At 42.5% G+C, this 23,780-nt stretch overlaps 1 protein-coding gene across 23 annotated transcripts in view; it reads right to left on the bottom strand.

The window, feature by feature from the left end:
* TSNARE1 (t-SNARE domain containing 1) overlaps window positions 1-23,780 on the bottom strand; it is a 449,654-nt gene that overhangs the window by 214,812 nt on the left and 211,062 nt on the right. The window lies entirely within an intron of this gene.

The raw sequence follows: 23,780 nt of genomic DNA, 5'->3' as shown, positions 1-23,780 counted from the left end.
TTTAAAACCTTGTTCAAGAACCTGTTGGATCTGCACAGGAAGTAGGGGCAGAGGTTTAACAAGGTGTTTTCCACCCAGACTTTAAGTTCTGTGCCTGTGTCAGGTTCAGTCCTGACTGGATTTGAAGAATGAACTGACCCAAGGTTGGTTTGGAGGCTGAGCTCAAGCTCCAAACTATGAGGTTGAAGGCTCCAACCTTGCAACTGCATGAGGATCCAATTTCAAACAATGCTCATGGTCCTCTAACTTGGTCTTGAGCTGAGCTTTAACTCCTAACCAAAAGTTACAATAAAAAAAGCAAGCCAAGTGCTTCTGGTGCTCTGAAGCTGAAAGAAGAAATGGTGGTGGCACACCTTGACCTGGACTTAAACGTTGTCAAAGCCTCTGAAAGCTAAAGGAGAAAACAACTACTCAGGGGGGGACGTTCAGTTCTCTGAATCTGGGTTTATCTGAAGCCCAAAAACTGGGAGTTGTGCCTGAAAAATAAAAGCCTCTGCTTTGCTTTTGTCTTACTGAGGCTACATCTTCAAAAGTATTAATTCCCCTGAATTTCCACAGCATGAACAGAAAGTGAGGTCGTGGGGAATTTAAATGGAAGGGCACGGACTGGAGAACTGGAAGGGCTGGGAGGACTTGAGTCTGGAAATGTTTCTTTAACTCTCTAACTCTGCTTTAACTCATTAAAAAGTATGCAATTCCTGTATTTAGAAACAAAATAATTTTTGCATTTGCCAACACTTAGACTTCTTCTTATGAAATTAATTCATTGTTATTGTTATTATCACCATACCTCGCTGGAGATAAGGAAAATAACACAAGGTGGTGAAGGAAGTGGGATGATGGAAAAAGTAGAAGAAAATAGGAAAATCAGCAGCAAACAGACAAATACCTTTCAAAATATGAACAGAAGACTAAAATCTTTTACATTAATGTATTTTTTTCACCTTCTGCTTTCCAGGGATCTACTGAGAAAGGGTGTGTTACAGAAGGAAAATCATTTAAAATTAGGTTAAAGATTAATTTACACTTTATAGGACATATTTTAATAGGACTAAGATACTCTGGGGGTGTTTTATTCACTAATTATTATGTGCTTTGGACACTAACTTCCCTGGCAGAGTGTTTCAGCGCCAAAAGAGTGTATTAATGGACTCAGGAAAAAAAAAATCCTTGGGGTATTCTAATACTTCATTTAGTGACCAGTGGGCTCAGATGAGCAGAGGCAAACTGCACATGGCCAAGTGGGCTGGAAGATCCCAAGAATCCGCCTCATGGAGACACAGGAAAAGTGTTCTGATGAAATTTGTGTGCCCTGGTCACAGCAAGGATGCTGCACCAAGGACCTCAGTGCCTACAAATGGACACCCAAAGCCATGCTTGCCCGGTGGAGGTCTGAATTTCAGTGGAAAACAACAAATTTACAAGTGTTCAAATGTTTCCTGTTCTGATGTGGGAGCACAGGGATAACAGGAGAGGCAGCAACCAGCTCTTCAGATTGGGTTAGTCCATGGAATAACACAGCTGTACTGTAAATATCCTTTATCTTGGCCTGTGTCAACTTTATTTGTCATCTTCACTTGCTGGGCCTGGTATGTGTAAATAACACGTCCCTCCTGCAAATTACTCAGAAAACACATTGCAAGGGCTGCTGCTCAGCCATCTTTTAGAAGAAAACCAGCAATCCATGTGTTTAAAAAGGTAAAGGTCTAGACACAGATCTTTTTCTCTAAACAAAGTAGTGACTTAAGTTAATTTCAGAGCTGCTGAAGGCAATTAAATGTGTTTGCATCCTTAACATCCTCCGAAGAAATCCAACCATGGCTGCTGAATGAGTAAATCAGTGAAACAACAGGATGCAGAGGGGCTGATATTTCCTTCCAGATGTAAAAATGGACTCCATAATAATGTTAAATACAGTCACCATGACCTGCTACCAGAGTCTGTATGCTGTGCTAACAAATAAAAGTGATTTTGTGCTGTCCATGGGACTGAGACCCTCATTTCTGTGATAAAGTGAAAAAAATCTTAAATCTAAAACTGTGAAGAAATCTAATCACTGCTAATGCTTCTGATTGAAAGCTGCATATAGCTGGGCTTATCAGTGCTCTTCATTCCCTTCTGAGTTATGTTCATTGCCATGTCTGACAAAACACTTTATTTATAGCAAGGAAAGATCAGATGGAGGGCACTCGCTGAGCCTCCACAGATAAAGTTCCCTTTGACACTGCACTGGAAGAGGCCATAACTCCCTGTGCAGACATTTCCACAATAAATTTGATTTAGTGCCAAATTTTATGCCCTGCAAATCTCTGTGTAATTTTCTGTCGGATTTCCTTTCATAAATTGTTAATTGGATATGTTTGAAGTTGTTCTTTTGTTGAAATTTGCCTCTGGCAGATTTTTGTCAAGATGTATCTATAAACTGAACCCTTCCAATGAAGAAAAAAAATTATAGCAGGGAAAAAGTTGAGTATATCTGATATGTTCAGTAGTTCTTTTAAAACTAAATCCTTAGGACTGAGGGTCATACCATGCTGTTGTTCATCATATCTGAAAAATTATGCCCAGGCACAACATTTTTCTTGTTGGATAAAATCTTTTCACCAGGATAAAATCGTTGCTGCTTACAACTACATTTTTTTATCAGATTTATTCTACCAATGGGGAGATGTTATATACAGCTGCTGATAGGGAAGGAAAAAAAAAATAAGGTTTTATCTGGATGGTGACAGCTTCTGTCAGTGCCTGTATTTTATCAGCAGTAAAATATCTGCCTCAAAAAGTTGCATGTCTGAGACCCCTCCAAAAACAACCCACTCCCAACCTTGGTCCTGCCTCACTCCCCATTTGTCTATCAGAAGGAACAGAATATCACAAATTTGACAACTTTTGTCACAAAAAGTCACCACACAAGGGATTGAAATGGCCTCTCTCCTGGCCCCATATGGTCTTTATTCCACAGAGAAGCAGAAATCTGATGGGAACTCCAGCCAGTCCATCTCCAGAGAGTTGGGAGTCTCCTGCAGCAGTGAGAATGTCCTGGCACCTCCCAGTCCTGCAGCTCTTTTTTACATCCCAAACTTCAGTGATGACAGTCCTGATTGCCAGCTACAAGGCTGTTCCCTTGCCACAAGTTCAGGGCATGAAATATTGACTGGAGGTGGATGAGAAATGCCTTTTAGCACCAGAGAAATTTTTTGTGATTTCAAAGGAAAATTTCCTCTCCAATCCTCCCCAAAACCTGAAGATAAAGATAAAAATTATACAACAGAAACAAATAGGGATACACACACCTTCCTCCAGCTCAGGTGAGTACAAGATGGATAATAAAGGTGAGAAATAAAATGGGCCTCTCACAGTTTTGCCAAAAAATAACTGTAAGAGTTGATGTAAATAACCAAGAACTTATTGAAGCTGGATTTACAGGCTGCCCACCAGGTGAGTGACACCACAGGGACAGGAGAATGCGGGGCTGAGGAAGACACAAATTCTACTTTCAACCTCGGCATGAAGACAGTTAAGAAGGAAACTTGATTAAGCCTGGAGGGAGACAACAAAAACACATTTCTACACCACCTCCTTCCACCCCAAACTCCATCAGGCTTGTGTCCTGGGGAGGAGGGTTTTATTTCTGTGTGTGAAAGTTTGGGAAGAGGACACAAACATCTTGGGATGGATGTGGCAGAGCTGTTGTCAGAGGGGGGAAGGGGAGCAGCCCTTGGAAAGGGATCTGGCTGACAGCAAGTTCCATTTGAGCCAGCAGCTCCCCACCTGGACTGAGAAACTATTTCTGGAGAATAAGAAGGGACACAAGTTCATTTTTCTCTGACCACTACACCATTCACACACACACTTCAAGCATCTGGAGCATCGCTGGGCTGTAGGGCCCTGGAGATGCCTTTGATATGAACAGCACCATTCACAAATTCCTTGTTACCTCCTGGTTTATAGGAGCACAGGTAAAACCAGTCTCACCTCTCTGAGCTAATTTTGTACTATGGACTGCAGGCAGTTCCAAGGAAATCTTCTGCAACCATGAAAAAAGAACATTTCAGGGCTTCTATATGACTCAGGGAGGAAACCAAGGAAGGTTGTTCTATCTTCCCCAATCTCCAGAAGCCTCCTGCACCTCTAGCAGGGATATGGCCAGCTCCAGCAGCAACCACTACACCTCCCACAGCTCCTGCAAACTCTCACATCTCCTTGGGTAACATTTGGCTCTGGCATTCAAACCCAAATGCAAATGCAGAGATGTTTATCTCTTGCTTTATGGTACATATAGACACATAAACAGCCTTTATGAGGATCTCCTATTCTCAGCAGCATCCAGGCTCAGAGATCCACGTTTTATTGCATGTAGAATAACGATGCTGGAGTGTCTGCATTAGAGATCAATAAAACACCATGCATGGAGGGCCACAGTGCAGAGCACTGCTGGAGTTACCCTGCTTGACACATTTTGGATAGCAGGTTGGCACTGAGAAGCTGCCTGGGACAAAAATGACACAGAACAGCCAGTTTGGCCTGACTATCCCCAAAATACAGCCAGGTTAAGGCTGACAGATAAATCGGATTAGATCATATCTCTCAAACCATCCTTCCAAAACAACTAACCTTGCAAGCTTAATGAGATTTAGAGCTGTACCATGCCAAGCAAAAGCCCAAAGCAATTACAGGTAGAAAGGCCTCAGGCAGGCACAGAACAAGCAGCCTGGGACTTCTAAATCTTTTAGAGGAGAGAAATGGTGATATTACAGTTTTGCATTATCTTTCACACAGAAGATCACAGCAGTGATTGGTAATCTGAGCTCTGTTGTCTTAGGAGAGGAGCTTCCCACAACAACTGGGAATGAAATGTATCACAAGAAATCACAAATTAACCACTGCCTGCTCTTCCTTTTCACTCAGAAAAAGGCCAAATTTAAAATTACCACAACAAGGACAACTTTCAGTGTGTTGAATCCTTCCTGCATGCATCACTGATACGGGCAAATACACAAATGGATTCAGCATTTTCTTCAACTTATGCAAATTTGATTACACTGCACCAGTGTAGCATGAGAAAAACCAGAATGGGGAAATTAGCATAAAGGGAAGTGTTGAAGTACATTTTTATTTAAATTAACTAGAATCCTTCACGTGTCTCTGTCTCTACTCTTGATCAAGGTGTTTACTTTTGAATGAAAGGAATGTGAAATCAAGCAAGAAAACCTCCCTTTCCACCAGTTTCCTACTACAGAATCTGCAAGAAATCACTAATTTTAGGGGAAATGTATTAACAGAAAGTATTTTGGTAGTTTGCTTCTCAGCATTTTAAAATTTACTCATTCAGGTGTCTGCAGTCATGAGGACTGAGAAAATCTTTTCAGTTTCCTGGAACTAGAAGAGACTAAGTAATAGAGTACCTAGTTCATACCTCCTACTGCTTTCCTCTTCTTTAGCTTGCCTTCAAGACTTTATTACTTCACCAAATTCATTCTAAGCAGTCCTGACCTCATCACCCAGGGCTGTTTGAGTTCAGAGTCGATCTCACTGTACTCAGGGTGGGAGAATTAAATGACCTGTCTGTGGTAGATGAAGAAAAAGAAAATAAGCCAGGGGCCCGAGGTTTAGCTCTCTGATAACTGATGTGCTTTTAAGAAGCAGAGCACATTTTCTCTCCACAGTGAAGACCAAATTTAGGAGGAATTCCCTTCCTACCAGGCTTAGATGGTGGGGCTGACACAAATTTTGCTCATGGAGATCATCAGCTTCTAGGTCAAACTTCAGTTGATCATGAGGGCTACGTTTTGCCATCTACTTTCAGCCTGTCTGATTGAAGGAAGGAGCAGCTTGTTCTGTTCCTATTTCCAGTCCTCCTTTTTTCCCTCTTGATTTGGCAACTTTACCATGCAAATAGACAGTCCCACGGCAATGTGAGTTAAACAAAACAGTGAAGAGAGGCAGACATCTCCCCTCTCTGTAATCCAACATGCTCTGCTTTTCAAACCCATTTCACTGAATGACTTCAGCCTGCCTGCACCCTTCCTTCCCAGCTGCCTGGGCTGCCACCACCTTCAGGTGGCATCTCCATATACGCCGAGCAAGTGGATAAACATTCCTCTAGCACTGTCAGGAAGGAGAGCATTCACCGGCGTTTTTATAGCATCACAACACATTCCTAAAGCTGTTCCTGCCCTTTCCTATCTGCCTGTGCAGTATTCTCAGCACTCTGAGTCTCTGCACATCCCTGCTGGCACCAGGTTTTGGCTGGCAGTGCTGTCTGAGAGCTGAGCTGAGCTGTCCCTGGATGCTGATGCAAGGCAGGGACTCGGTGCTCGCAGCTCCCTCGCTGAGCAGCTGAAACCCCCAGCGTTTGTGTAAATGGCCCATGCTCGAAAGAGCTCACAGACACATCAAGACTGTCTAGAAAGTATCGTGTTGTCTCTGCCTCCCAACATATGTGCTGCACAGCTGGTGAGCAGGTTCCTGCTAGAAAGGCAAACAAGAGGGAGAATGAGTCACTGGCTCATCCATTAACACCCATCTAGTACCAAAAAATTTAAAATTGTGAGGAGTCTTTTTTTTTTCCTGGGTTCACACAGAGTCAAGAACCAAATTCAGCTTGATTTCTTGTAGCAGAGACAACTCCAAGCATGGGCACAGTGCCACTCTGGAGCAGTGGAAAAGCAGAAAGATGCTGTAAATAAAATGTATGTCTCTTTCTTTAAAATAAAAAATAGATTGTTTTTGTATTTTGCATTTTGTTTTTGGACTGCTCAGCCAGTTTTATTTTTAGAAACATGTTTGACTCCTACAAAACTCCACTGGCATCACTTTTTTAATCTCTCTTTGTTCCTGGCCTTTGGCAGGGTTTCAGTGGACTGTTCAGTGTCCAAGCAAATGTTCAAAGCTCGATATGGAGAATCACTCTCATTTAGTGACTTTAAAAAATATCTGCCCATTTAACAACCCCTGCACTGCCAGAACGCTTCTGCTACTGCCCAAAAGTCTGATCCCAAATTAGGACAAAAATCAGAGGAGTCTTGTCACCACACATTTGGAAGAGCCTTGGAGGGGTGTTGATGGGACAACACTTCACGCCACACCAACTTTTGGCACCATCCACAAAACTGTCTCATTTTGCATAATCATGGAACCAGAGTAAGGTTTGGGTTGAAGTGGACATTAAAGATCATCTCACTCCAATCCCTGCCATGGGCAGGGACACTTTCCACTATCCCAGATTGCTCCAAGCCCTGTCCAACCTGGCCTTGGACACTTCCAGGGATCCCAGGGCACCGTGTGCCAGGGCCTCACCACCCTCATACTAAATAATTTCTTTCTAATACCCAAACTAAATCTCCTCTACTTCAGTTTGAGGTCTTTTGCCCATTTCCTGGTGCTCCAGGCCTTTGTCCAAAGTCCCTCTCCAGCTCTCTTGGAGTCTCTTTAGGAACTGGAAGGGGCTCTAAGGTCCTCTGGATCCTTCTTTTCTCCAAGCTGGACGCCCCCAGCTCTCCCAGCCCGGCTCCAGAGCAGAGGGGCTCCAGCTTCCTGAACATCTTTGTGGCCTCCTCAGGACTCACTACAAATGATCCATGATCTTCTCATGTTGGGGGGACACAGAATTGATTTCCTGTTATAATTTCCCCATGCTTCAAGCCAAACTTTTTTTTTTTCCCTTTTCCTCCAAACGTCAGATGTTACAGCTCAAGGGACAAAATCCAAGTGGCAATACTGGCATGAAATAAAGACACTTGGAAATTCGAATTTTATTACAGTGTTGTCTTTCCAAGTGTACAATTATGGAAGAGCACTGCACAGCAGAGCCCAGTTAGACAGGAAATTTTACAATTAAAAGGTTCTGTAGCATTTGTTCCTAAAGAGCAAACAGTGAAACAAAGATCACATTTTCAATTAAATTTGTGAAATGGCTCCATCCCTTTAAGTGTTCCCACTAAAGCCCCAGAACATCAACAGAACCTTCCCAGTGCCCACCTGCCCATACAGGAGGGGTTGATGGCTCCTTCTCCTGGCCCATGATAATTCCCACCCAACTCAGTCTAATCTCAAGACCTGTAAACAACCTTAAAATATAAGTTTAACCTAAGGAAATGAAATGCTTGGCCTGATTTCTGAGTGCTCTGACAGCAAGGACTGACATGGACAAGAGGACATTGTTTTACTGGAAATGTTTAACAGCAGTCAACCTTATTCAGAGAATGTGAGCTTCAATCTCCAGAAAAATGAAGAGTGACAACTTGAATTTCAAGTCAAATCAAGTCAGAACATTTACTGGTTTAGAGAAAAACACAAGAACAGCAGAAAGAAAATTATATTCTTCCTCAAGAATAGTGATATAGTTATTACAGAGCTAGGCAATGTCTCAGGGAAGAGAAACTAACGCTATTAGGGAAATTTAGACACAGAGGTGTATTTGGCACCAAAGTGCCTGCAACGTGAAATAATGAAAATAAGAAGTGTAAACATTGCTAAAGGGAACAAAATCTTGCTTCTGAGTTTGTCCAGGGAGAATGAAATAGGGACAATTTGGCAATTTGCTAATTCATCCTGGATGAGTTCTTTCCAGGGCAGGATGAAGTGAATTTAACCTTCCAAACGGTGACAAGAAATAGGAAGTTTCAGGAAGGGAAGCAGTGCAGAGCAGGTTTATTATCCTCAGGTGCTCGGTGCTGTCTCAGTGATATATGCTCACAGAGATGTTAACCTTTCCTCATTCAGTCCCACACCACCCCATTAGCATTCAGGCTTTCATGAGCATTGAAAAGCCACCTAAACTGTTTCCAAAATAAAGCATTCAGCAAAAGGATTAAGATAAAAAAAAAAATGTTGAAAGGTTTTCAGCTCAGCGCCTCTGGAACGTGACATGTAACAAAATCGTCCATAATCTGCCCATTTTTCCAGTTAATATCAGGACAATGTCTTAACTGTGTCAGAGGCAGGAGAGGCCAGAGATAAACATTCAGATAATTTCTCCCACAGATTTTTATTGCACTCTCATTATTATTTATTTTACTTCTGTTTTAACTGTGCTATTGACTTTGCAAACTGATGGGGTTTTAACCATCCACACAAGTGTTCTTTATTAGTTCTAGCACTTAACCTACATGTTTCTTTCCTACCATCAGGCTATCCTGGCTTTTATCATTTAAGTCTGTGAATAATTCACCTGGTCTCCATTTGTATTTTCACCTTGAAAGTATTTATAGACTGTAATCATGTCTCCATTGATACTTTCTTCAAGACTATTTAATTTAGCTCCCTCATTTTCTCATTTGATGTTTATAGACTACATACCTCATGTTATTTTATTTGTGGTCTTCATGTTCTTTTTTGTTCTCTATATACCAAAGCCCTTCCCAAGCCATAAACCCCAAGATTTCATTGCTTGTGCCATAAAAATATATTTCTGATGGAAACTTCCACCCAAAGAGAGAAGAAATTTTGTCACATGTTTAATTCCACTCTCAAAAATGATGCATGGGGCTTTGATTGGTTGACTTGTTGCACCTTGATAATTTTCCTAACTATTTGACCCAGTCCCAAAGGACTCAGATCCACTCCTGCAGTAATAAAGAAGTAATGAACTGATTCTGAAAGGCTGGGACACACTGAATTAAAATCATATTTCACTCCCTGAAAAAGACCTCTGTCTGCAAGCCCACATTGGAACAGGATTCTCTCTGTGGAAAGGTGAGTTTTCTGCCATTCCTCTGAATGGTTGTGTGTGTGAAAATGAGATTTTTATCACATAAAGCCAGGTTTTCAGTGCACAAGAGGCTCCTTGCTAACACACATGGGTGCAGACACTGCCTCTGAACCCCTGAATTCTGGAGGGACAAAGGGATCACAGTGAACTACAGGAAGGGTGTTTGCAGGGAATTTACTTTCTTCTGCTCCCTGTCTACTCAAAACTGTGAAGTGGGTTTCTCCAGCAGGAGATTCAGTCTAATAAAGTTCTGCCCTTCATTTTTTTGGCCTTTTCTCCAAACTGGCAATAGAGCTTTACCCTGTTGGAGCTGCCACTTTGTTCCATCAGACATCAAGTGTCATCCAGAGAAGGAGGGATAAATTAGGCAGCTGCTGGTTCAGGACTGGTGGTATTGACATGTAAGTGGGATCCCTCTTAACACCAATTTGAGATGTTTGCACAGTGGATATCTTTGTTTGAATTGATCAGGCAAATTGAACTGCCAGAAATCCTCTCCAACTTTACATACCCACAGTGGAGGCACTGACCTCCGAGCTCCTGATTAAGACTCCCACTATAATCAATGGAGACATGGTCAATAAAGTCAATGGAGATAAAAGCCCTGTTCTCCAGATTAAAAAGATTGACAGCTACTTAACACAAAACTGTGCCATAGACTATAAAGGGAGCCTTGAATGTCAGGCTCAGAAGTAGAGATTTACACTACACATACCCAGCTGTGGCCAAGGGAGACTGTGGGGAAAAAAACCCCAAACAATCCAAAACAACAGAAAAAAAAACCCCCAAAACCTGACCAAAAACCACATTTTTATTTTTTTTTCTTAACAGAAAACAATATATCATACTTAGCTCAGCTGAGTATATTGAAATGTGTTTGTTTCTCCCAACTACCTTTAGAAAGAGTCTTGTTGTCATCAGAGATAGAAATCTGCACTGTGGAGGAATTAACAGAGATTCCTTCAGCACTCATGGTTTGAATTCCCAGTAGATTTGTCAGGGACTAAGTGAGGGCAGAGAGGCAAGACAGGTCTGGGGTGACACCATAGAAAGCTGCCTCTTGAATTCCCTCTTTGTGGAGAAATCCTGTTTTCTCCCACATGGCACATGTAAGAGCAGAAAACGTGTCTGCAATCACCTGGCCAGTGTGACAAAGAAGTGACAAAACCACCTCTGGTTTACTGATGTGCAGTTTGTTTATTCATCTGTCACACAGAATGACCTTCTGTCTCACCACACAGAAGGCAGAATCATGTGAAAAGTTCAACTTATTTTGACAATTTTCCCTCAGCTGGTGAGGATGGGAGTCAACCTGCATCTCCCTCACAAACCTGGTCTTTAATAGACTCAACACCACCAGAATCTGAAGTGATCTGAGCTATGTATTCACACTGTATGAGATCACACTGCATCAAAACTTTGATAGATGCCCCTGCTGTTTGCTCATCCTTAAGGAGCAATGACCTGGACATTAGCACGTCTAGTAAATTGTTCTAATGTGTGGTGAAAGGGGACTAATGGATACAGTAATTGATTGTTTGATGGATAGCTGGGGAGCCCTTTGATTATGAGTTTTTGCTACGGTCCAAGACATTTTCATTCTCCAGTTAACCCAGAGCTGATTGCTTGCATGAATTATCTCCTTCTCTGACTGCAAATATCATTCACTTAATAAATATTTCATTAGAAACAAACCAGTGGTGGGGAGAGAGGAGGAAGCAGATGCTCAGTGCTGTGTCTGTTGAAGACATTACAGAGTTTACAGAACAGACACAGGGATTATCCATGAGATGTGCTCAGGTCAGACAAGGGGTCTTTGCTTCTCCAGGATTTAGTGCTCAGAAGCAAGAAGAAGCCTGAAGGTCAATTTAAATCAGTCAAGGGAGGCCCAATATGGACCAAGAAGGATGTGCTGCAGTGCTGAAGCCATTGTGTAAAAGTTGGTTTCTTCACAAATCCCACCCTCCTCTCTCCCAAACTCCAGGCTGAGCTTTCATGTCACAAGGAGGGACCAAGAAATAGAAAGTCAGCAAGAAGACATTTATAATTCCTGGGATGCCATTGGTGAGGGTAGAATTTTGATACTAGTGAAGGTTACAGAAAAATTTTGCTGCCTGTTAATGCGGGTTTTTTTATCCTTTATTTTCCTATGTTGTCTTCTCAAAAGTTAATTCTACCTTTATTTGGTTTTTGATATTTAATTATTCAGTGACACCTGTACTGAACACATTTGTTTCATTTCTGATGGTTACTTTCCATCATGACACTGTACTTCTGAGTTATGAAGATCACTACTCTTCTCTCCAAGGAGAGTTCTCCTAAAGGGCAGTGCAGAAATCAGGCAGAAACAGGTTTTTTTTAACCATTCAATCTCCCCATTCTGAATCCACCCTGTTTCACATCTCTTCCAATTTTCAAATAAGAAGAGAGCAATATTTGCTGAGGACACTTTGGACTTCCACAGGCTCCAGTGAGCTGAGGGATGTCACAAACTAAGCTGGAGCCACAAGAAGTTTGTTACAACATGAAGTCGCTACAAAAGCTAATCCCAATTCACCTCACACTCTTCATATGCTGAAAACTGCAGCAGTTTTAAATCCTCTTTCATTGAAAAATTGTTGATGAGCAAAATACATAATGCTCCCTATTACTCTCCACCTTGTGTACGTCCCCTGGGCATTGAGACTCTCTTATCTTGTTTTCCTAGCTGTTCCTCCAGTGTATTTATATTGTTAGTCTCACAATGGGTATCATTATGTCAATAAGCACAATTTAAATATTAATCCTATGGTTATGGGCAGAAAAGTAACTGATCATATCATATGCTATAAAAGGGGAACGTGTGGCAAGGAAATGGCTTCAGTGCTGTTTGCTCTCAAATGCTTTTTCAAGAAGTTTATGGAGAGGAATGACATGAACAAAATATGGGGGGAAATAAGAGAAGGTGACAAAGGAAGAGGGACAACCAAATGAAGGAGAGCAGGGACTGTGCAAGAGTGAAAGAAGAACACAAAAGGTGCTTGGAAAGGGGACAAAGAGTAAAGAAAACTTGGAAGTGAATTGAAAGGAAGCCAAAGGCAGTTTCAGGTTACCTTCAAAATGCACAGATTCCCCCAGACAGGCACAACAGGAGCTGAGACAGGACCCTCACAGGGACTGAAACCCTCACCAGTGCTGATATATTTCAGCAGGAAGGGTGAGAGAAGGAAGGCAGAAAATCTTTCCAAACACAGAATAGCCATTATAAAAATCTACCCATTCCTGCTGTGTTGTTCTCTTTCATTACCATACACAGACCAACTATTGGGGAGCAGGAAATCTCATTTTTAGACAAAAAAATATTTCTCTTCTCTTGAAGAATCATTTGTCACTAATTTCTGAAGATAAACCAACATTCTGCCCACATGCTGGAAAAGAATCTTTCTTGCCACAGGGTACTTCTATTAATAAAGACAAAAATGGGTAAAAAAAAAAAAAAGTGAAAAATTGAAAAAAACTGCTTTTCCAGAAAACTACTAAACTCTGTATTTATCTGATATCAGACTGAGCTAAAAACTGTTAGCACAGTTACTGTTGGACATATATTTTTCCACACCAAATTGTGGAAGGTGACTGAGTCCACAATACCCCTGCATATTTTATCATAATCACGAGGCTGCACACCAGCTTTCTCCATGGGAAGCTCTCCCTGAACCACTGACACTGCCTGCTGAGGGAGGTGACACTTTCCAGCAGCAAAGGAGCATCGATCTGGCTCAGCATTTTGAAGTCCCTGATGAGTTTACATTACCTTTCTGCTGGAGTCCTTCTATTTGCATCCACTGCCTGTGTTTTTACCCCTGCTGCTGCTCAGCTCAAACACAGCTGTGCTAATACACCAAAGCCACACAGCTAATCCGTTCTCTCTGATCTGTTTTCAGGTCTCATTTGGCAAACGGGAGGGGGTGAGACCAGTGGGAACACAGAGGAGAGACGAGCCCTTGAGGTGTGTCCTGGGCCAGTCTCTCCCAAGGACGCTGATGCAGGCTTTTGTTTTGTGAGAATCACAGAATCACTGAGGTTGGAAAAGACCTCCAACACCATCAAGTCCAACTTTTGAGCAATCACCAGCTTGTCAACCAGGCCAGAGCGCTGACTGCCATGTTCAGTCACCTCTTGAACACTCCCAGGGATGGAAGTGAACCACCTTGGGTAGTCCCTTCCAATGCTTAACAACCCTTCCCATGAAGAAGCTCTTCCTGATGTCCAACCTGAGCCTCCCTTGACAGAGCTTGAGGCCATTTCCTCTCATTTTGTTCCCTGGGAGAAGAGAGCAACCCCTGCCTGGCTACAACCTCCTGTCAGGGAATTGTAGAGAGCAAGAAGGTCCCTCCAGAACATCCTTTTCTCCAGGCTAAACATCCCCAGCTCCCTCAGCCTGTCCTCACAGGACTGACTCTCTAAACCCTTCCCCAGCTCTGCTGACCTTCCCTGGGCATGCTCCAACCCCTCTTGACCTGAGGTACCCAGAACTGGACACAGCACTTGAGGTGTGGCCTCACCAGTGCTGAGTACAGAGGAACAATCATTGCCCTGGTCAAAAAAAAGAAACCACTTGGCTGAGTTTCTCAAAAGGTTCTAACCATTCTTAGAACTCACATCCTGGAGGCCCAGGTATCTTTCCAAGAGGAGCTATGGTAGCTCAGTTGTCCTGGATGAGTGCAACCATTGGGAACTCCATCCTGCCGTCCAAAAGGTGTGGATTGTGAGGATGGAGATACTCTTTTCCTCCAGCCCCACCCTCTCATGCAGTGACAGTGCCCAGTCCAACACTCCTCAGAGGAACTTGGCTTTCTCTGAAGGAAATTTGAGCCCTTCCACCCAGACTTATTTTAAATATTCCTGCTAGGTCTCATGAGTAATGTACCTACACAAAGAGATCTCAGAAAACGTACAGATTGTGCAGGAACATAAATTTTGACTGAGCAAGTGATGAATAGAATGCAGAGTAACATCCTCAGATTTTGGGCAAAGAATATATAATCATTCAGTGTTGTTTGCGAAACATGTCAGGCTCTGTCAGGAAGAAGGGTTATAAATAAATGTGAGGGAGATACTTTAATAATGCTATTTCATATACACTCAATAATGAACTTTAATTATTTCTTTGGGTTTCTTTCTTCCTTCACTGTAGCAGATGAGTCAAGCCCAGATGTGTAATGAAACTGATACTGGCATCACAGCATTTTCTTTAGAGGTAGCTGAAAGAGCTCTATGGATCAGCTGTCAAATCATTTCTCCTCCTGTGGGGTTTCCTTCATGCATCGCACCCAGAATTTAATTCCTCCACATATGGCATGAGTGAATCATAGCGCAAGGAATTTTCTTGATGGAAAAGATTTTTGTGCAGACAAGCGGCCTTCTCACATCACTTGTCCTGAAATGAAGCCAAAGTCATCTTTATCACAGGCAGTGGAACAACCTGCCAAGAGGAACCAGTTGCCATGGTATAACATCTACACCTTTGCATTCTGAAACCATGAAAACTAATTTAGAGCTTATCGGTAACCTTATCAACAAATATTTGCAGCAGGGAAGGAGGAGATTGATTTGTTTCCTGCTGTGATGCTGGGAATTAACAGAGGATATCAAAAGGAAAGCTCTGAGGTGTTAAATGTAATGATGTGGATAAATATGAAATATCCCACCAATTCCTTGGCTTTTCTGTAGAAACTTGGAAATGAACAGAGGAAGGTGTCACATCACTCCTTCTGCAAAATGACTTCCTGTCAATACCTGCAGTGACTACACGGCTTTCTTGAGGAGGAAATCACATGTGATGAATCTCACTGAAAAACTTTCATTCTCCCTTCCACCTTTCCTGCTCTGTAAGGAAGGAAAACAACAGCACAACCCCACTGAAAGAAAGAGGATGTTCCCCAAATCCCCTCAGCAGGAAGAGACCATGGCCCAATTCCTCTGCTCTCAGAGCTTTCAAACTCGGTGAGGGGCTGCACGAAAGGGTCTGACTTCACTTGCCAGGTCTACTCCCAGTCCCATACTCAATATTCCATGATAAAGAGTGGGCAAACAAGCCCAGGAAACACATCAATTCTGCAGACTCTGCATGCACTTGGCAGCTACTCAACCTATTCCTCTTTACGAACACATCCAGACCCACCAATTTCCATTTCCTTCTGAGAATGATGAAAAAAACCAGAACAAAAGAAACAGAACAAAAAACCCCAAGACCCAGGAAGGCAGAGAACCCTGGCAGGACCTGTGGACTTGTGGAGAGATGAGCCTGTGCTGGAGCAGTTTCACTGGTGTGACTTGAGACCCTGTTGAAGGGTCCCTCTCTGGAGGAGGATGAGGAGGAAAGAGCAGCAGAGACAACCTGTGATGAACTGGTCCCATTTCATGATGCTGGTGAGGAGGAGGTAGAGAATTCAGGAGTGAGTTTTCCTGGGAAGATGGGAGGGGTACAGGAGAGATGTTTTAAGATTCAGTTTTATTTCTCATTATCCTACTCTGACCTAATTGGTAAGAAATTAAACTAATTTCTCCACATCGAGTCCATTTTGCCTGTGACAGTAACTGGAGAGCGACTTCTCCTTGTCCCTATATTGACCCATGAGCCTTTCACTACATTTTGTGTCCCCTGATCTGCTGAGGGAGTGACAAAGCAGCTTTGGTGGGCACTGGAACCCAGCCAGGGGCAACATGTCACAAACGGGGATGGGTTCCTCCCCCTATGGATAGAAACATCTCAGTTTGAAAACTGTTTGTGATCTGCAGGGGCATCTACTAAAATTCAGCATTAGAAGGTTTCCCAACTCACCTCCTATTTCATATCAAATCTTATATACCATCACCAGTTTGTAAACAAAGAAACAATTCCAAATGAAGCAGTTCCAAAAATAGCCCACAAAGCTCCATTACCACACTTTTAAAAAACCTTGTTTTTGTGGTCAGTTAATAATTTGCAATGTTTTCCAGCTCCTCACAGCTCAGAAGAGGAAAAAGCAGCCCTGGTGAGCCCTGAGACTGAAGAGGGAGCAAAGAGAGAGTCAAGAAGGCAAAAGGGTGATTAAAGGGATTTTGTGTGAACTCAAGTCCACAGTGGGTCAATGCCTGAAGGCTTGGAAGCAACAGGCAGTGTAAGGAGGAGAAAAAGGTTTTATAACATTGGATATCATCAAGCTCAAAATAAAATACACCTGAAAATAAACAGGATTGGTGTAGGACAAGAAAACAAATGACAAACCACATGCTTTCTAAAATGAGTCCCTTTGGGTCAAAACATATAAAAATAACAACAACAACAACAACAAAAGGCAGACACCAAAATATTTAAACAAAAAAATATTGCTCTCTTTAAACAAAAAAGCTCTTTCCCCCACTTTGTTTCTGTGCAAAACTCTCTTTGTTAGCCCATTTTTTCCAGGCTGGGACTGCCTGGCAGCTCTGACCAGGCAGGCAGGTGTCCAACAGAGGATATCACCTTTACCTGCTCTCGCACCGATGAGCTGAGGTTTCTTGTTCATTCAAATAATTTTGAACTTTCTAAAGTCAAAAATAGCAAATTAGCATTACCCCATGCTACACCAGAAGTGTGTCACCCTCTGCCATTTATCAAATGACCTTCCAGACCCTACTGTGCTAAGCCAGAAGTGCTGATGAGCAAGACCTATGGTCACCTTTGGATGCCAAAATTCTGTGAACTGGTGGGGAGGGGACCTGCACAGCGCTGTGGACTTTAGTAAAGATGAGAACCAGATAAGCTGAGACTAAAAATTGCCAAACTCACAGCAGATGTGACTTAAAGCTCAAAATTGTTGTCCCTAGGGATCTCAGAAGTAATGTATTTACACACAAAATCATGAATATTATACTTATTTAAACTCAATTTGTTTGTTCTCCTTAGTACAGAGAGGGGACATGGAGCAGATTTCCACAGCTGAGCAAGGGATTCTGTCTTCAACAGACACACAAAACATCCTGTTTCACCCCAACTCTTTAGAGAGTTTATTCTCATCTCAGTGATTCATCAGGGTTTCCCTGACACGTTTTCATCCGAGCCCTGTAAAACCCAGCTCCTGTCTCTGAGCGATTCCTGTGCCAGCAGATGGCACTCCAAAGTGTGCAGCATCCACAGCTTCCCTCACCCCACTCCCAGCAACTGCTGTAAAAGGTGTTGTTTTGTTTTGGGTTTTTTTTTTTTCCCCTCTGCCTGGCTCTTCATTGGTGCTTTTAATCATGTTTAAATACAGGGGTCAGCTCAGGAGCAACCACCGCAGGGCCATCAAACTCCCCAGTGCTCAGCTTCCAGAAGAGGTCACTATGTCCTGCTGCACATAAAAGCCACACTCCCATTCTCTTTCCTTAAATCATCTACCCAGTTACAAACTGCTGGGCACAGAAAGGGAGAAAACACCTTCCTCACTCACCAGAAATCAGCTGAGATTGCAAGAAGGTGCTTTGGTTTTTTTAAAATTTTTGTTTTCTGGGTGTTTTTTTGGGTTTTTTTTAAGGCAATCATCTGTGCTTTTCAGCATGTCACTGCTGAGCTCTTCATGAGTATGTAACCCAATACAGAAAGGAGAAGGGAAAGGGAAAATCCTTAAAGCAAAAAATGTTGCAGATCAAGAGTTTCAATTGTGTCGAGTGTTATACTGAGTTAAGGTTCTAGGAACTACTTCAACAGTTTTATTACATTCAGGACTTTACAGACTCAGTGAAGGTAGAAAATAAAACACTGAATCTTTTCATTTCATCCAAGTGAGGTGTGCACAGCTCACAGAAAATCCAGGGCTTGCACAGACTGGAAACAGGATCTCTGGCTTTGCCCCATGGAAAAGTGGGTTCATGGAAATAAACATTTATGGTTTCATCCAGTTTCTCCATGGCAGTCTTTGTGCCAAGGAAGACCTTGGCAGCCTCTTGTCTGTGAGTTTGGCTTTGGGAAGTTGCACAAAAAGGGGCAGAACTTTTTGTTTCCCATGAAGAAGAACTTTCTTTGCTCTACCATTCCCAGCTCCCTTCCAGCATCTGGAGAAAACAGTGAGACAAGAGGTGAGACTGAGACCTTAACTGGTTTAGGGAGCAGGGAAAAAGTCCTCTTGCACCAAACCAAATTAATCCAATTAGGCCACTGGAGTGACCCAATGCTCATCCCAGGGTACCACGTGGTAGCCCAGCTTTAATTAAAGCAGATTAACGAGGGGGACACTGCAAAGCTTTTCTGTTTTTTACTGCAGGGGACACTGTGAGATGCAGTCCTGTCACCTCGCTGCTGAAGTGACAAGCTGCCCATTTGGACAGCCACAGGAAGAGGAGGTCTGTGATGGCATGGCTGCACCTCTCCTCCCAGGATTAATTAAGAGCTTACAGGGATGAGCAGGGACAGGGGTGATGCTCAGCAGGTACCAACCACACAACTGTGATTTGCTCCCGACAGTGGCAGTGATGAGCAGCACTCATGGCTCAGCTTTTTCATTCATAGAAATCACAGAATAACTCAAATCAGAGAGGAGCCATGAGGACCATCAAGTCCAACTCTGTTCCATTCTTACCTACAAAAGCATATCCAGGGAATTTTCATTTTGTTTGTGGTGTAGGCTCTGAAGCATCACTTTATTTCATATTTGGGACAATTGGGTGAAAAAGTCTCTTAAACTTCAGGGAACTGTTTGCTTCAGAGGTTCCTTCTCAAATCAACAAGTTTGTGAGAATGCAGTGGAGAACCTCCATCTGTGTTTAGGTGAACATATTTATTTTATTTATCACACAGACTGTTGCTATCAGCTCAAAAATAACTACTTGAAATGTTATCTGCACCACATGCCTTATCCTACAGAGCCTGTTGTGTTTTATAATGACACTATATATAAATTACCTCTCTGATATACGTTCAGCTTTATGAGTTAGCTCCAAAGGAATTTCAGCATCTTGGATTATCATTAAAAGTGAGGATAAAACTATAACAAACCAGTACATCAGTGAAAGTTTAGCTTGGCAAAAACAACATAAATTTGGGTTACAGTTTTCAGCTTGAGGAACAGAATAAAGAATCAGAAGCGTGATTTTGTGTTTCCTCGTGTTTTCATAAACCAGAAATAACTGTGACCAATTCAAAGAGCCTGAGCAACCTGGTCTGGTGAAAGGTGTCTCTGTCCATGGCAAGATGTTGGAATAAGAAGGTTTTTAAGATTGCTTCCATCTCAAATAATTCTATGAGTCTATGATTTCACAGGTGGGATGCAGGATAAAGGAAGTGACAGCATGCCTTCTACACAGGAGTGAAAGGGGTTTCGTATCTTTATGGTGGATATAACATTGTTTATTTAGACCTTGTAAACAAATAAGATGTGCCCTAGAAAGGTCAATAAATATCATTTTTGTCTTCACCCTGGTGCAGCAGGGGTTAACATATTTCCAAACACATTTTTAGTGGGAAAATACCATTGCTGTCCCCATTTAATCATGTGATAAATGCAGCCATCAAAGTGGGTTTAGAAGAATACAATTTCCTTCCTTTCAATAATTCATCTCCACAGGGGGGTTTAAATGTATTAAATAACACTGCATTCACTTTGGAGCAAGGTGACACGCTCAGTAAGGTTTCACATTTGTTACTCCAGTTGCTGCATGTGATCTTTGCCAGGGCAAAAGTCAATTTAGACTCTTGCAGTGCAGCTTGGGGAAGGTGGGGTTGAAGGAAGGGAGGTCGTGTGAGCAACCCCCTCACACCAGCAGAAACCACTTCCACTGGGCAAAAATGTTCACTATATAATTATGCTTCTTTAAAAAAAAAGGAAAAAGCCACGTATGGGGGAGTCAAGCCCATAAAGTGAACAAAATTCAAGCTTTTAATTCATTTTTTAATAATTATTGTGCTGCCATTGTGGCCACACACGTCCTGCAGACCCAGCCTATGTTTCATCAGCTCTGGGATCCTGGCCTGTGTTTGCTCTCCTCTTCCACTGCTGTCACACAGATCTGACACAGCTGCCAGAGGTGACCCTCACTGCCCAGAAAAGCTGCATGCAAGGACAAAGCTCTCTCAGCAAGGTGAGTGTCCATCCAGCTGACACTGTATTTACAGTTATATTTCATTTTGGTTTTGATTTGTATTTATTTATACTGATGTAGGTGCAGGTATCTACAGATACACGTATATATTTATAGATACACAAACCTGTGCCAGCAGTGCTGACTGGAACCAGGAACTGCCCACACTCACGGGGTAAAAAGCAACACTCAGGAGGAAAGAGGACTCAGAATTCCTTGAGAGCATGTCTGGATCTCATATAATAGGTGAGAAATGCTTTTCTTATCTATGTGGGTGCACTGACCCGCTCCATGAAGAACCTGATGTGGCAGGAAGATGAGCATTTACAGTATTCTTTAAATTTAGATGCTGGCAGTACTGAAGGAGGCAGAAAGGCTGGAGAGGGATTTTTTTGCAAGAGCATGGAGTGACAGGACAAGGGGAATGGCTTTAAACTGAAGGAGAGTAGATTTAGATTGGGTATTTTGAAGAAATGCCTCCTTGTGAGGGTGGTGAGGTCCTGGCACAGGCTGTGGCCCCATCCCTGGAAGTGTTCCAGGCCAGGTTGGATGTGGCTTGGAGCAACCTGGGATAGTGGAATGTGTCCCTGCCCATGGCAGGGGGTTGGAACTGGATGATCTTTAATGTCTCTTCCAACCCAAACCATTCTGTGATTCCAAGAGACAGAAGCACAGCAATCACCCAGGCAGCCACCACAAGCAGTGGGGAAAAAAAAAAATATTTGCAGATCTGTCTCTGGCTATGGAAGAACAATAATGTGGGCACCAGCTGAGTGATGTGTCCCAGCCTCTGGGCACAATATAGATTTTTCAAAGTGCTCTCTGCCATTAGCAAGGCTGGTTCATGGCCGTGTTTCAGCCCGTGGCCCCAAACGCCTCCACGCGACCCCGGTGTCCCCCGGGCACAGCCCTCCCTGCGGGGTCCCTGCAGGTCCCTGGGCTGACAGCAAAGTGTCTCCCAGCATTTGGGAGCATAAAAACAAGTGGCTGCATGGCTGGGGGCGAGGCTGGAGCATTCCAGACAAAACAGCCCCTCGATTTGAGGCTCCAGCAGTGACTCAGAGCTGGGGTAGGGGAGCCAGAGGAGCTGCTCTGGAGGAGGGTTTGTACAAAAGAACCCCTTCCCTTGCCTTCATCCTCTGCCCACACAGAAACCTCTGTCCTTTCTCACTCAAACAAAAGGAAAAAAAAAAAATAAAGAAAAACACACAAGGGAACAAACAAACTTAAAAAAAAAAACCTCTTAACTAACCAAAACCCAGCTATTGAAAACTCAGTTTTCACTCAGACTATCAGCCTAAGTGCTGATAGAGGCAGCTGCAGTTTCTGGTTCCATCAGCAGGCACAGGCAAAGTGGGATGGTCCCTTGAAAGGCATTTAGTAGAGGATTGCCAAGGAAAATCCACAACATTCAAGTTGTTTGGGTAATTTAGGAAATGACAAGTTCCCCCAAATTGGGCTGGTTCCCCCAAACCTGATGATACATATTCCTTTTTCATATAGGTTTGGTCTTTTCTTACTTTTCTTCTCTTGTAGGGTAAGGAGATTGGGATGTTACTGGAAGCTCACACCTCCAGCTTTTGACAATTCCTTCAATTAAAGCTATAGCAGCATTTGGGATGTTTGTAACCCGTTTTTTCCGAAGTCCAGAGCATTCCTGGTGTCCCATCAAACCTGCCACCAGCAGCATCTGGAATGAGGGTGTTTTCCCAAGGGCTCTGGTGCAGGATTCTTCATTTTAAGTTTTACAGTTGAAAAATGCTGCCTCCCTGACAGAGGATTATAAATTATATAATAATATTATATATAATATATATATTATATACAGAAGGGAGTTTGATGGTTGCTTAAGGAAGTTCTGTGCCCATAAAGCCCACTGGAATTTTTTTTTCCCAAGATCGTGGGCATGCTGAGAAGAAAAGACCTTCCCTTCCCAGACACACTGGAAGCAGAGCAAAAGTACTTTGGGATATTCAGAATAGATTCCACCTCCCTTGAAAATAAAGGGAACAAATTAAAAGATTAAATGTGAATCTATTTCCATCCACTTATTAAATCCCTTTATGAGAATCTATTTTTCTACCCCCAAAGAGGCAGAAAAAGAAAAGAAAATATTTAAATTTTCTTACAAAAATTGCTTTAATGACTACCTTAAAAAAAAATCAAACCCCTTAAAACCAAACAAAAGCCCACACTTGAGTAAAGTCAAGAGAAAAATAACTGTGTGATTTAAATGCTCCGTATTGACAACCCTAGGAACAGGGGAGTGGGTTGATTACAATATGGCTTTTAAAGGATGCACAGTCATTTAAAACAAAGTTGACATTATTGAAATAACACTTTTTACAGAAGTAGCTGCATCCCAGATGACCTTGAAAAGACATAGCATTCACTACCACATATGCAAGATAAATTATCACCAAAGCTAAGGCTTGATTTTCTGAGATACAGCAGCCAGACTGGAACATGAGGAACTGGGATGATTTCTCAGATAAGATGGTAGAGTCAATAAGACAAATGTGTAAATAAAAAGCTCCATTTGTTGGAGCAAAAGCTGTATTTTGATTGTGGGAAATTAAATTTTGCATTTCAGGGAAATACAGACCACGTTCCCCTCACAAATGTGGAAGCTGGTTTCAGACACGAGGAGCATGAGGAGCATCTACTGCATTAAAAACTCATCATTAATTATGGTTCTAAATGAGCTGTGGGTGTTGGCTTGGCCTGAGAGATCCCCAGGGTGGCACAGTCTTGTAGCTGTGCTTATACAACACCTTCCATGACAAGGGCCAGGTAAAAACAGAAGCCCAAATAACCAAAGTCATTACACACTCACATACATATATGCAGTTTTTGCAGACATTACTTCCAAAAAGAAGTTATTCTTCCATAAACCAAGGCCTGGATCTCACTGCCCCAAAAATGAGAATTTTACTCTAATCACAGAAAAAGAACAACTTCATAAACACAGGAAGAAAGGGAGAAATGATGCTTCCTGTGGGAAGGAAGTCCATTT

This window comes from Cyanistes caeruleus, chromosome 1, assembly GCF_971803275.1.
Source record: "Cyanistes caeruleus chromosome 1, bCyaCae1.hap1.1, whole genome shotgun sequence".
In the NCBI taxonomy this organism is placed as follows: domain Eukaryota; kingdom Metazoa; phylum Chordata; class Aves; order Passeriformes; family Paridae; genus Cyanistes; species Cyanistes caeruleus.
The sequence above is the reverse complement of the archived record's forward strand: the minus strand, read 5'-3'. Positions and strand labels throughout refer to the sequence as shown.